The sequence below is a fragment of the Cheilinus undulatus genome, linkage group 6, assembly GCF_018320785.1.
Source record: "Cheilinus undulatus linkage group 6, ASM1832078v1, whole genome shotgun sequence".
NCBI classification, from domain to species: domain Eukaryota; kingdom Metazoa; phylum Chordata; class Actinopteri; order Labriformes; family Labridae; genus Cheilinus; species Cheilinus undulatus.
Genome location: NC_054870.1, coordinates 27,718,607 through 27,731,790, shown reverse-complemented (window position 1 = coordinate 27,731,790; position 13,184 = coordinate 27,718,607).

The following is a 13,184-nucleotide window of genomic DNA, read 5'->3' as shown; positions in this document are numbered from 1 at the left end:
TTAAGAGCTTAAGCAAAGAAAAGAAGAGCCTTGTTTTTCCCTTTTATGAAAACTTTTATTTTATGGTATTAAAAAGGTGTAAAAAATCATAACATTTGCCAAAACAGTGTAATTTATGTTTATGCAGCCCCCCCCCAATCCAAATGTGATGTGCTAGGTAGGTCTGCATGGTCACCCAGGCACAGTTGGACTGAAAATAGTGACATATTTCAGTGTTTAATCTTAGATCTGGTCATATGAGCGCCCTGCACGTCTGCTCTATTTTTGTCCCCCCCACCAACACCACCACCTCTTCGTCCATCGCCCAAAATCACTGAAAACCTTTCAAGCCTTTTCCTCTCTGCTTTCCTCCTCGAAGCAATTTGAGGAGGGCTTTTAAATGATCCGCTCATTATCGGTAGCGAAGTCACTTTGGTTCTTCAGCTCCGTCTGCTTACCTTCCTGCTTCCCCCCTCTCTCTCCCCTCTTTATCTCTCCGTTTGTTAAGGGTCTTTTTTTTTCAACTCGCTCTCCCACTCCTCCCTGCAGAATGGCTTTTTGGTCCGTTTGTTTGTGCTCATGAAGTGGAATGTGGCAAAGTCCCTGAGAGCTTTTTTTTTTTTTTTCATATTTAGAAAGCCATCGAGTATGAGTTGACGTTGGAGAGTGGGTGCTGTACCACCCCATCCCCAACCCCAACCTCATTTCTACCTCCCACACTCACACACAAACACACACCACATCCACCTGATGCTGGCCTTGACGACAATGATGTTTTCCATTACAAGAGAAGTAGTTGGGCGATATGTGGAGATGGTATGTGGTATTAATACGGTCAACTAGAGCCGTGTGGAAGAGGATACCGTCAACAGAGTGTTCGTTTTTACTGTTTATCACTGAGCATCTTTAAAAATAGCCTTTTCTGCTTGTAGATACATTTAGGCTACTGTACCTAAACACACAGAATCAACTGTGCAGCCGCTCTCAGAGGCTTGCCCAGCTCTGTAGGCTGCTTGTAGTTATCCCAATTTACCTGTTCAGCCCCTCTGCCTCTAATACCCATTAAAGCTCTCCATCTGGATATGCAAGAGGCTAAGTTCACTGACTGACTTATTAGCTGAGTGACTGGAGCAAGCTGAGGTCAGGCTGGAGGCTGAAAACACCGTATATACACGCTTACACAGTGCACTGATGCTTACATATGAGCTTATAGCAATTGGCTGCTAATTAAGGGGGCTGCGCTGTTGTCGAAAGCACTCAACTTATCGCTGATTAGGTCAGCCTGGGTGGAAACGAGAGACACGGAGAGAGAGAGAGAGAAGGAAACAGACTGAGAGAGACGTATAGAACAACACAAGAGGTTTGTGTATGTTGAGAGTCCTTCCTGTAAATGTTGACAGTCTCTCGTAGCAGTGTTTACCCTGCTTTTTAATGGCAGAGGGCCCACATTAGCCGCCGCAGGAGCCCCGCTGAATTAACACCTGCCTCTTTGCATACAAGCAGCTCCTGTCTGTGCTATTGTCTGCCTGTGACTCTGTCAGTCAGTTAATCAGTGAGGCTATCAATCAGGCTGGGAAACAGCCAGTTTGTCAGCAGGCCAATAAATCTTGACTTAGAGCACCAATTAGTACATTTAGGAAAAATAAGCAGCCAGTTTTATTTTCTGAAACATACAGTACTGTCTAAGTTTGATTAACCCTTCATTGAGCACTCATTAGAATACTTGGAAGATTAATGTTGAAGCCCTAGAGTATTTTTAGTGGACCCCAAGATTGATTTATTTATCTATTTATTTATTTATTTTTTACTTTTGTCACTTTTCTATATAATTTACATTACTATGGTAAAAATCAAAGTCAGTAACATGACCACATATGGTTCCTTGTCCATTTATGGTTATAATACAAAACAAATCCATAAAATGTATACACATAAAAATATTAATAATAGAAAATAAACACATTAAGTCTAATTAGAATCTAGTTACACATTAGATAGTTATTTAAATTTTTAAAAATATCCATTAATGTTTACAAGACATGGTGTGGTTGCCTTTAGATCCTGCCTTTTTTTGTACAGGCAAGACATAGCTGCTGAATAATGTGTACGCAAGGCTGCCCGGGGTGCTTTCGGGCTCAGCCAAACTGGGGGCCTATGGGGTCAGCAAAGTCATGGTACATTGTACAGATAAACATAATAAAATTGGGCTTCAAGTGGGTTAAAAGTCAAAGTTAAAATTTTGCTTTAAATTAGCCTTCGCAAGATTTAAGAGTCAAAGTAATTACTAATCAGTTTTTTGAAACTCAGGCTTGCAATCCCAGTCTAATGCTTTTTTAAGCTTTGATGAAGCCTCCTGACACTAGAAGCCACTGTAGCTTCAGTTAACGGTCACTGCCTTCCTGTCAGAGCTTTTCCCAGGCACTTCAGTTAAAAGTAAGCTTAGCAGTTAGCATGAATAGAACGGGTGCGGTCTGACAATTTTTTTTAGGTAAAAAAACTGAAATAAAGCTGAATGTAGGCTGTCGAGTGTTGAATTCATGTATTACTACTCAGCCAAAGTGAAGAGGTCACTTATCAAAGCAATGTGCAAAGAGGAAGGAAGGCTGGCAGAGCTAGCTGCTAATGTTAGCCATGCTCTATTTATTCTCTAGCCATGGGGACTATATCAAGCTCACTTTATACGCACTGATACAGTGACCCTATGATTAATTGACAAATTATTAATTAATTAATTAATCTAAGTATTTTCTTGTCTTTAGACTTGTCGGTTAAATGCAATTTAAATAGGTGTTTAAGTGAATAGGGAACTAGACGGCTGAACATCTTTAGTATAAGATAGCAAAATACAATTACACTTGACAAAAATGAGCATAGAAAGTTGTGAAATGGGGTTAATAGTGGCAAAAATGAGCCAACAGAGGCAAGAATAAGCATGGAGAAAATGGGTTAAAAGAGACAAACGTGGACAGAAAACGTGGTGAAATGGGATTTTAAATTTTGCAGGAATGGATAAAAAGTGACAAAAATGTGTTTAAAATGTCAAAAATGGATGGGGAAATAAAGTGATAAAAGGGGTTAAAATGTGGGGGAAAAAATTATGGTGGCAAAAACAGGTAAAAAATAAAGAGAAAATGGGAGAAAATTGTGCAAAATTGATGAAAAGTGTCAAATGACGGTCGCAAAAATGGACAGCACCTTTTTTTAGCCAGCATGCTAGCACCAGTTCTACTGATCCAACACATATGCAATGATAATATCAATAAATCACAACTGGGTTAGGACCATTCTCTGGGTTTGTCAGGGTCCCATCCAAATCTGTGGGTGGGCCTGTGTTTAAGTAATGGAGGTACCACCTGTTTGATCTTAAGATTCCACCTGTAGACCAATAATAACCATGGAAATACTACTATTTTTTATGTTTGATTGCAGATTTTTGTCATGTTTTCTTCATGTTTAAACTGTTTCTGATCTTTAGGGAGGAGGGGGGCCATGGGTGACCCTGGGGCCTTCTGTTGCCCCATATTCATTGTACAAAACCACGAAAGGGTCCTTCATCACTCAATGTAAGAAAATTATCACAACTTTTTATATCTCTCTGTTGGACAAAATCAACATAGCTTATGCAGTTTAAATAGATAAATAACAGATTAGTCTGTGTAATGTGAGTACCTTTCTGGTTTTGGGATTATTTGTAATGATCCCACATGTTTGGGTTTTTTTCCAACTCTTTTTATTCAATTTTTAGGACATTACAGCGAGATACAAAATAATCAGTCGAGTACTAAGTATGTCAATATGCCCATATTGACCTTTTGCAAATGTAACTGTTTATGTTGTCTGGTGTTTTTTTTATGTATATCGTGCCTTAGCCAGTAGCACCACTGTCTAAGACAAATTTCCTGAATGGGACAATAAAGTTTATCTATCTATCTATCTATATGAATCCGCTGAACATCTCCCCAACACTTATGAAGGTTAACAGGGGGGCCCATGTCTTTTGAAAGTTATTGAAGAACGCTTCACAGGAAATCTTAACTTCTCTAATTGTAGATACTGCAAGACCTCACGAACTCACATATTGTGGGTTGGAGGGGAATTGTGTTTCCACGTTTTTTAAGTAGTTTCACCCAATCTCAGATTTCAGAATCCTAGAATTTATGAATTTATTTTAATGTATAAATTGTTTGTATCTGTATTATATTTGAACATGTAATAATATAGAGTAGATTAGACTAATATATTCTTGGGAACATTCATGAAGGGCATCTTTTTCAGTTTGAAGGTACTTTTTATTACATTCTTTTTAATGAAAAATGTAACTTTTCCAGCCTGTCCACTCATCATACTGTAATTCTTGTCAAACTTGAATTCGTGATTGGTTACCTTCCCATTCGTGCATCTCTCTGTGTGCCTCCTCACCTTGTTACATTTTCATCTTTCTATCTAGTTTTCTCTTCCTCTCTCCTGCCCCCTCTTCTCTTTGGCCTTTGGGCCCGTGGTCGCTAGGGCAACAGCTCAGACCTGCCAACCCATGTTCCCGTGGGCCAGGGGGCCATTAGGGGCCAGTCAACAAGCCTCTCTTCCTGCCACAAGTGGTCCTGGCGGGATGGAGAGGGCCCTCGTCTCTGCTTTGAAGGTCAATGAGGCCGCAGCCCAGCACTCTGCCAGTGACTCTTAGGCCCCCAGACCACAATGGCAAAATACAGCTTTAAAACCAACGTCCAATTTATTCATACACACATATAACCAATGCCACGAGTCCAGGGTTTAAGACCATATCCTAGATGTTACTGTGATTCACTGCTAGATGATTATCCCACCGGAGGTATTTGAAAAATCACTTTTCTTACTTTTAAAGGCTCTATTTTTTTCCACGTTTATTATTTATATTTGTGGTAAAAGAAGAAGAAAAAACGACTGACAGTGATTGTACTAGAAGTGGTGGGTGGTTTCTTAAAGTCTGGTGGAACCTCCCAGTAGATGTGTAGATATGTCTGTCAGTCAATTAGATGAATCAATTTTTTTTTTCTAGAAAACACCAAATCATAACATACAGTGCCAATCAAAGGATTCACCCCTTAGATGTTTTTCCCTTTAGGTGATTTTATAAATCAATCATGATCAATATGATTTGACCTTTTGGACAAAAAATGAAAAAGAGCTCTTTAATGTCAAAGTGCAAACAGATTTCTACAAAGTAATGTCAATTAAGTAAAAATATATAAGGTGAAAAAAGTGACTGCATTAATTTTCATCCCCTTTAAAGTGACTGACCTAATTCAACAGAGGTCCATCCGATTGGAAGTAATCGTCTCACGATTAGTGAAATGGCGATCACCTGAATGCAATGAATGTTTCTCAGTTGATTGTAGTCAAAAGACACCTGTGCCTGGAAGGTCCAGTTAGTGGTCAATTGGTATTCCTGGCTACCATTACACCATGTAGACAAAAGAACACTCCAAGCAACCCATAGACAAGGTTATTGAAAAGCATAAGTCAGTAGATGAATATAAAAAAAAATGTCCAGAGCGCTGGCCACAAAGACACCTTTGACCACTCCAAAGGAGTTACAAACCTTAGCAGAGATGTGAGAGCCTGTGCAGTCAAACTGTTGCCCAGGTTCTTCACCAGTCAAGGCTTTATGGAAGAATGGCAAAGTGAAAGCCACAGTTGAAGAAAATTCATTCAATCTCATCTAGAGTTACCCAAATGGCACATGGGAGACTTCGTGGTCAGGTGGAAGAAAGTTCTGCTGTGTTTGATGGATACATGTTTGGTGGACACCAAACTCTGCACATCACCAAAAAAAAACACCATCCCAACTGTGAAGCACGGTGGTGGCAGCATCATGCTGTGGGGATGCTTCTCAGCCAGCCCTGGAAGGCTCATAAATGAAACTGGGAAAATCCTGGAGGACAATTTCATTCACTCTGTGAGAGAACTAGGGCTTGGGAGAAGAGACAACAAGGTGAATGATCTGGAGTGGCTGAGTAAAAGCCCAGAATTCAATCCAATAGAGAATTTGTGGCTGGCTTATTTAATTGACATTACCTTGTTGAAATCTGTTTTCACCATGACGTTGAAGAGTTTTTTTTCCTTTTTTTTTAAAAGCCAAATTATATTGACCATGATTGATTTATAAAAGAGTAAAGCATCCAAGGGGGTAGATACTCTTACAGGCACTGAATGTTATCAGATGGGATTTAATGTAAAGATCAGGCATAAACCTGACTCTGTTACCTCATCTTTACAGGCAGTTACCTTGGGCAGAACCAGACTAAATGATGGTCAGTCGTCTTCCTTGACAGGCTTGGCTATAAAGTGACTGTTAATTGTGACTGAGCAGTAATTAAATAAATTCAACGATAATAAAAATCATTTTTTAATTGTTCTTTTTTTCTTTTAGGAGGTCTGAAATGGGTTAAGCAAACAAACAAACAAAAAAAACATACAAAAGGAAAGAAAACTATGTTGAGGAAGATTAATTTGGGCTTAATCTGAGATTATGATCTTAAAGAAAATTCCACAAGCCATTGGGGTCTTAACCCACTTTAAAAAGTTTATGCTTTCAACACTAATTTCCCATATTCTATTGTCTTAAGTCTTGAGAATTTCAGAACAAAAGTAAATGAATCAATACATGTCTGCACTTTCTCCCCCATATCTTCTTCCAAGGTGGCTCTCGCTGTAGCAAGCACCTGTTCAGCACTACTTTCCTTTTTTCCTTTCTGCCACTCATGTGCCTCCTTAGGGGCAAATGCACAAAGATTATGTCCATGCTCATACTTGTGTGACAAAAAGGCATTTTTACATCAGTTCAGTGTTTGGGTAAGAGTTTTAGCAGATACACTCATCCTTACAAACACACACTGCATGTACGCACACACATGACTCCTGTCCATGTGTGCACAAGGACGCTGGTGCAATTAACCTTTAGCTGATTCAGAACGAGTACTCTGTTTGATTGAATGGAGATGGAGTGTTCCCTAAGCCATAACCACAACCTGAGCGAGTGATTGAGAGTGTGTGCTTCAATTCTGCATGTTGAGCTCTTAAAGTAGGGGTGGTGGCTATTTCATAGTTTTCTAATGAATCCCCATGTCTCTACTCTTATAAATCTGCGAGTGTATGTGTATGTGTGTGAGTGTGTTTTGCCCCTGACTCTCTATAAGAGCAGCCACTTCTCCAATCATTGAGTTTAGACCCTGAGCTGCAGCGCTCTGGCCCTGGTTTATCCTGCAGAAGAAGGATCCTCGGCTCCAGCTTAAGTCTAGCCTTTGGCCCTGGCAGACTGTCATCTGTGGAGAGTCTACTAGCCTCAAGTTCTCTTTGTCTTATTGGCTCCAATGGATTAAGCTAAGTATGTGCTGCAAATATTGGAACCCCCCCGAAATATTGGCACGATTCACAAGAGCCAGCTAGCTCTTTGCTGCCCTGCATGTGTATTTGCATCAACTGTGTTTCTCATTGTTTTTGCTCATCTTTCTTGCCATGTTGTATCTTTCTGTGACTACCTTTGCTCTCTGAATGCAATCCTGGATGTTTGCCATGCGGGACAAGTGAGCTGTTTATCTGTAATGCTGTCTGTGATTTAAACAAGTGGCCAGCTGTAGCGGTGAAAGCTGAGCACTTTACGTGTTACAGTTACTGGCTTGATTCCCCTGCAGCTTTTCTGTGCCAGAGATAGGAAACATGAGTACCAACTCTATTCCACTTATGTCATTGGACAAAAATGCACACTTGGCCCATTCATGTTGTACTGGGTTATCAATTAGATGGAAGTATGGCCTACTTGTATATTAATAAAACACATATCTGCCTCTCGTAGTTGTGACAGTGGACTGTTGACGGAAAACAGGATTGGATTCACTATGCACATTCTTTGTCTGTTTTATCCCCTTTTAGGATACAAAAAGCACTAATTTTATTTACAGACAAAGAATTCTTGTTCAATATATCGTGGCTTTTATTGGCCAAAAAATCCTAGAGGATTTTCTTATATTTTGCTACATTCATTTTACCCTCTAGCTTTACAAGCCTCCCAGGGCCGGCTGCCAAGAAGCATCCCCACAGCATGATGCTGCCACCACCATACTTCACAATGAGAATAGTGTGTTTGTGGTGATGTGCAGTGTTTGGTGTCCACCAAACATAGCCTCTTGTCTGATGGCGAGAAAGCACCATCTTGGTCTCATCAGACCAAAGAACTTTCTTCCACTTGATCATGTCTCCCACATGGCTTTTGGTGAACTAAAGTCAAGATTTTAGGAAGGTTTTCTTCAACAGTGACTTTCTCTTTGCCAATCTCCCATTAAGCCTTGGCTGGTGAAGAACCCGGGCAACAGTTGTTGTATGCAGAGTCTCTCTTAGGGTCTTGGTGGCCAGTGCCTTGGAATTTTTTTGTATCTATCTCCTGACTTAGGCTTTTCCCTAACCTTTACTCTGAGTTGCTTGGAGTGTTCTTTTGTCTACATGGTGTAATGGTAGCCAGGAATACCAATTGACCACTGACTGGACCTTCCAGGCACAGGTGTCTTTTGACTACAATCACTTGAGACACATTCACTGCATTCAGATGATCGCCGTTTCACTAATCGTGAGACGATTACTTCCAATCGGATGGACCTCTGTTGAATTAGGTCAGTCATGTTACAGGGGATGAAAATTAATGCAGTCACTTTTTTCACCTTATATATTTTTACTTAATTGACATTACTTTGTAGAAATCTGTTTGCACTTTGACATTAAAGAGCTCTTTTTCATTTTTTGTCCAAAAGGTCAAATCATACTGATCATGATTGATTTATAAAATCACCTAAAGGGAAAAACATCTAAGGGGTGAATCCTTTGATTGGCACTGTATGTTATGATTTGGTGTTTTCTAGGAAAAAAAAATTGATTCATCTAATTGACTGACAGACATATCTACACATCTACTGGGAGGTTCCACCAGACTTTAAGAAACCACCCACCACTTCTAGTACAATCACTGTCAGTCGTTTTTTTCTTCTTCTTTTACCAAAAATAAAAATAATAAAAGTGAAAAATAGAGCCTTTAAAAGTAAGAAAAGTGATTTTTCAAATACCTCCGGTGGGATAATCATCTAACAGTGAATCACAGTAACATCTAGGATATGGTCTTAAACCCTGGACTCGTGGCATTGGTTATATGTGTGTATGAATAAATTGGATGTTGGTTTTAAAGCTGTATTTTGCCATTGTGGTCTGGGGGCCTAAGAGTCACAGGCTTTTGTTGGTCAAACTGTCAAATTATATTAACCACAATTGATTTATAAAATAAATGAAAGTGTACAACAAGAGAATGTTACATAGGAAAAAGAGAAAGAAAGAAAATAAGATAGAAAATAAAGTGAAACAACTGAGGAAAAAGTGATTGAGAGGAATGAAAGAAAGACAGACTTCTTAAATCTCATTTCATAAACATTAATATTATATTCCCTTTTAGAAAAGGTAATTGGCTATAATTTAGAAATTTACATCCATTAGTTATTGAGCCATTTTTGCTGTTAAACTTCTTTAGTAGCTTTGCCAATGGCATTTAGCCTCCTGCTACTCATAATGTCTTTCATTCACTGTTTGTCTGAGGGTTTTTTTTGCACATTTGCCCCATTAGATTAATATATACTTCCATGTAATCACATGTGCATATATCGTAATGTATATTCATGTACGTGTGTGAGTGTGCACACACATCTGTCTGCTACTGTACGGCCCTGCGTCCCCTGCAGCGTGCTCATGCTATAACGTGGCACTGCTAGCTCAGAGTCATGCAGCGTGCTGTTGTGCACTGCTAACTCACACAGCTCTATTAATTAGCTGTTTGATGCTGTTAATTGGGCTCCCACTGCTGCACTAATTGATAACGCCATTGCCATTGACAACACAGAACACAAACACAGAGAAGTCTCTCGCCGACAACCTATTCAGGCACCAGAGAAGCTAGAGCGGCTCGGATGAAAAGCGAGAGGAAGTGAGGGATGAGAGTCAGAGAAAAGAGAGACAAAGAGAGATGAGATGGGTGGAGGTACAAAAAAGTAAAGCTGTCAGAGTTATTCCATGTTTTACAATGCAATTTCCAAAAGTTATTCTCCATATTGATTACTGCTTTTAGCATTCATACCTTGTTGCTAACTGGCACAAACAACAGTCTGTGTTTAGGTTTCCATTGGATGAAAATGTAAATGCAATCTCATGTGTCAACAGTGGGTAATAGCAATATCATCTTTCTATTGCTGGGTGATCTGCATTGCTCCACACCCCTCACCTCTCTAATGGCACTGTTCAGCTATTCATTGAAATGTCTGTTATCATATACAGCATGTGTTTTTACCTGTCAGTGTCTCACAGCCGCAGATGCCAACGCTGAGCATTTGAAGTCAAAACAATATTATATGAGCCGTCACATTAGGAAATTCATTTTCACAGAGGGAATGTTTGTATCTGAATTTCATCAATTAGTTTTTCACATGGGTGACACTAAAAAGAGCTGTTCTTGTCACTATTTTTGTCACACACAGCTCTCATGCTTGTTCAGAAGTTTTTTCATTTTTAGTGCTTGATCAAAGAGTCAAGGACAGCATGCTCTTGTTTAAACTTTTATAACTAATATGAATAACACTTTAATTTCTTCATTAAAGCAATATACTTAAATTGAGTTAAATAATAAGATTCATGACCTTGCTTTGCTTCTGTTTCAGCTTTTAAAAAGAGGAAGAACAAAACATCACACATGATCAAAAGGTAAGAAATCATTCACAGTTAACTTCTTTATGGCATTTTGTCATAATACCTCCCTGTAACTTTTTTGAATGTCTTTTTTTCCATACAGTGTCATAAGATCTGTCTCTAGCATATAATCTAAAGGGGTGCAGTGGGTTTCAAGGTCACTCTTGGGGTGAAGCATCTCTTTTTGGAGCCAGAACCATCTAAGACACAGTGCCAGAGACTGGTAAGTTGGATCTTATTACCTATTAGGAGGTTATGTGATCAGGTGGGTTTGTTAGTTAGATTTTTAGCTTCATAACTCAAAAAGTTGTGGACGGATTTTGATGAAATTTTCAGGAAATGTCAGAAATGGCATAAGGAAAAACTGACTGGAGTTTGGGAGTGATCCAGATCACCATCTGGATCCAGGAATTTTTTCAAGGATTCTGTACTATTGGGAGATAGGTAATGGTGGAGGTCTGTGCTCTACGAATGCTTTTCTAGTTATATGATGTGATTAAATTAAAATAACTGCTTAAATCAAAATATGTGCATATACATGGATATGTAAACTAGTGTGTTAATGATTTAAATAAGTTTTTAATTTGGATAATGATAAAAATGAAGCTTTGCATTGGTTCATGCATGACATGGAAGTCAAATGCCTACCTGTGATCAGCTGTGGGCCAACTAATCCCAATTATCCCCTCCCACCTTCTACAGCCAATCACAGCTATTTCTCTCAACACAGCGATGTATTTGAATATAATGCCCTTCTTACTAACCCCTGCTTGCATTAATGCTGACGCAGCATGCTGCTGTTGCTGGCAAAGCTTAACCTCCTCCACCCCAGCCTCCTGTTTTATAGCATAAAGCTATTGGTTCTCTGCTTATTATTATATTATTATTATTATTATTATTATTATTATATTCAATACATATTGTCATTAATGTATCTATCTACTATATAAGAGGGTTTCTAGCTTTGTGCTCCCTGGAAAGTCAAAGCATGCTGCTTGACTAACCTGGGGAGCATCTTTAGAGCAGAGCCACCAGTTTTACTCCACCAAGTAAAACTGTATTTTTTATTTTTTTTTTTGCAGTTCAATGGTTAAATATATGATAAGAATGTTCCTGGCTGAAGTGCTTTTTTTTGGTTTGTTGCCTCAGTGCAACATTATGCGGTTGCCAGTTTTGTGAGAGCAACCATGCTAAAGCAGTGGCTCTCAACTGTGGTCCTAAAGGACAAGCCACCATGCATTTTCAGATACCTGCTTCAGTACACCTGATTGAAATGATAAGCTTGTTGTGCAGTACCTGCAGAAGTCCTCTGTTTTCATACAGGTCATTATCAAAGGGAACACCCACAAAACATCAGATCCACTCCCAAGGGGGGAAAAAATGTTAACCCCAAATTCCCAACATGTGTCTGTGGTTAGGACTTCATTTCATGTAGCTTTAACATGATAGCCTCATCCAAACAGTGTTGGAATGTTTCAGGAGTACCACGAATGCTTGAATTTATATAATGTAAGTTTTATGCATTGCGTTGACAGCAGACATGTTTTTATCTCTTACCAGGTGACTCAGCCAAGCAGCTAAAGATACCTAGAGAAGGCACATTGAGCCATTGAATGGGATCTTTCATCCAGTCTTTTAGAATATATTGGCAACAGTCCGACTGTATTCTGATAAATTTATTAGTGTTATATCTTGTATGCTGTACTTTCATGCAATTTTGAGATTTAAAAAAGTATTTGAGTACTTTAGTCCTTGTTTTCTACCAGCTCCCAACACCTTCCTCTCTCCTACCACATTGAATTCAGATCTGCTTTAAATTTTTACCCAGCTACATTCATCTTATCACATTAGACTGCTTTCTCTCCATATTCAGGTTGACAGTACAAAATATCACAAGAATAGAAACATATCAAATTTAGAAAGTAATAAAGTGGGCCATGAGGGGAAAAAATGAGAAACAGCAGTTTTGAATAAATATCTTCATCTTTACTAGCTGTTTAGCTTGATTAATACATTAATGCATCAGTTTAGAATACTGTAAAGTAGCATATTAATCTGTAATGATTCATTCAACCTAACAGAAACTTTGACTCCCTGTTTGGACATAATTTAAAGCCAACATTATTGTTTTATTATATCATCTAGGTTTGAAGCAGGACTTTTACTCGTAACACAGTGAGGATGCCATAGAAAAGCTGATATTCCATGGTTTGCATTATTTAGTGAGTTAGTTTGCTCCCTGCTTTCATGACTGCGTTTGTTTACCTGCCCTTCTAAATGTGGTTTTTGGATCAAACCAACTGTAGAGAAATGAGATGGGTCGCCTTTTTCAAGTATAATGTACCACATAATAATAATAAAACCACATGTGCAAAAAACCGTCAGGTATTAAAATTGGGTTGGGCACTTCCGTTGTTATTTATGCCATGCCTTATTTCATTTTAATGCTGATAATACAG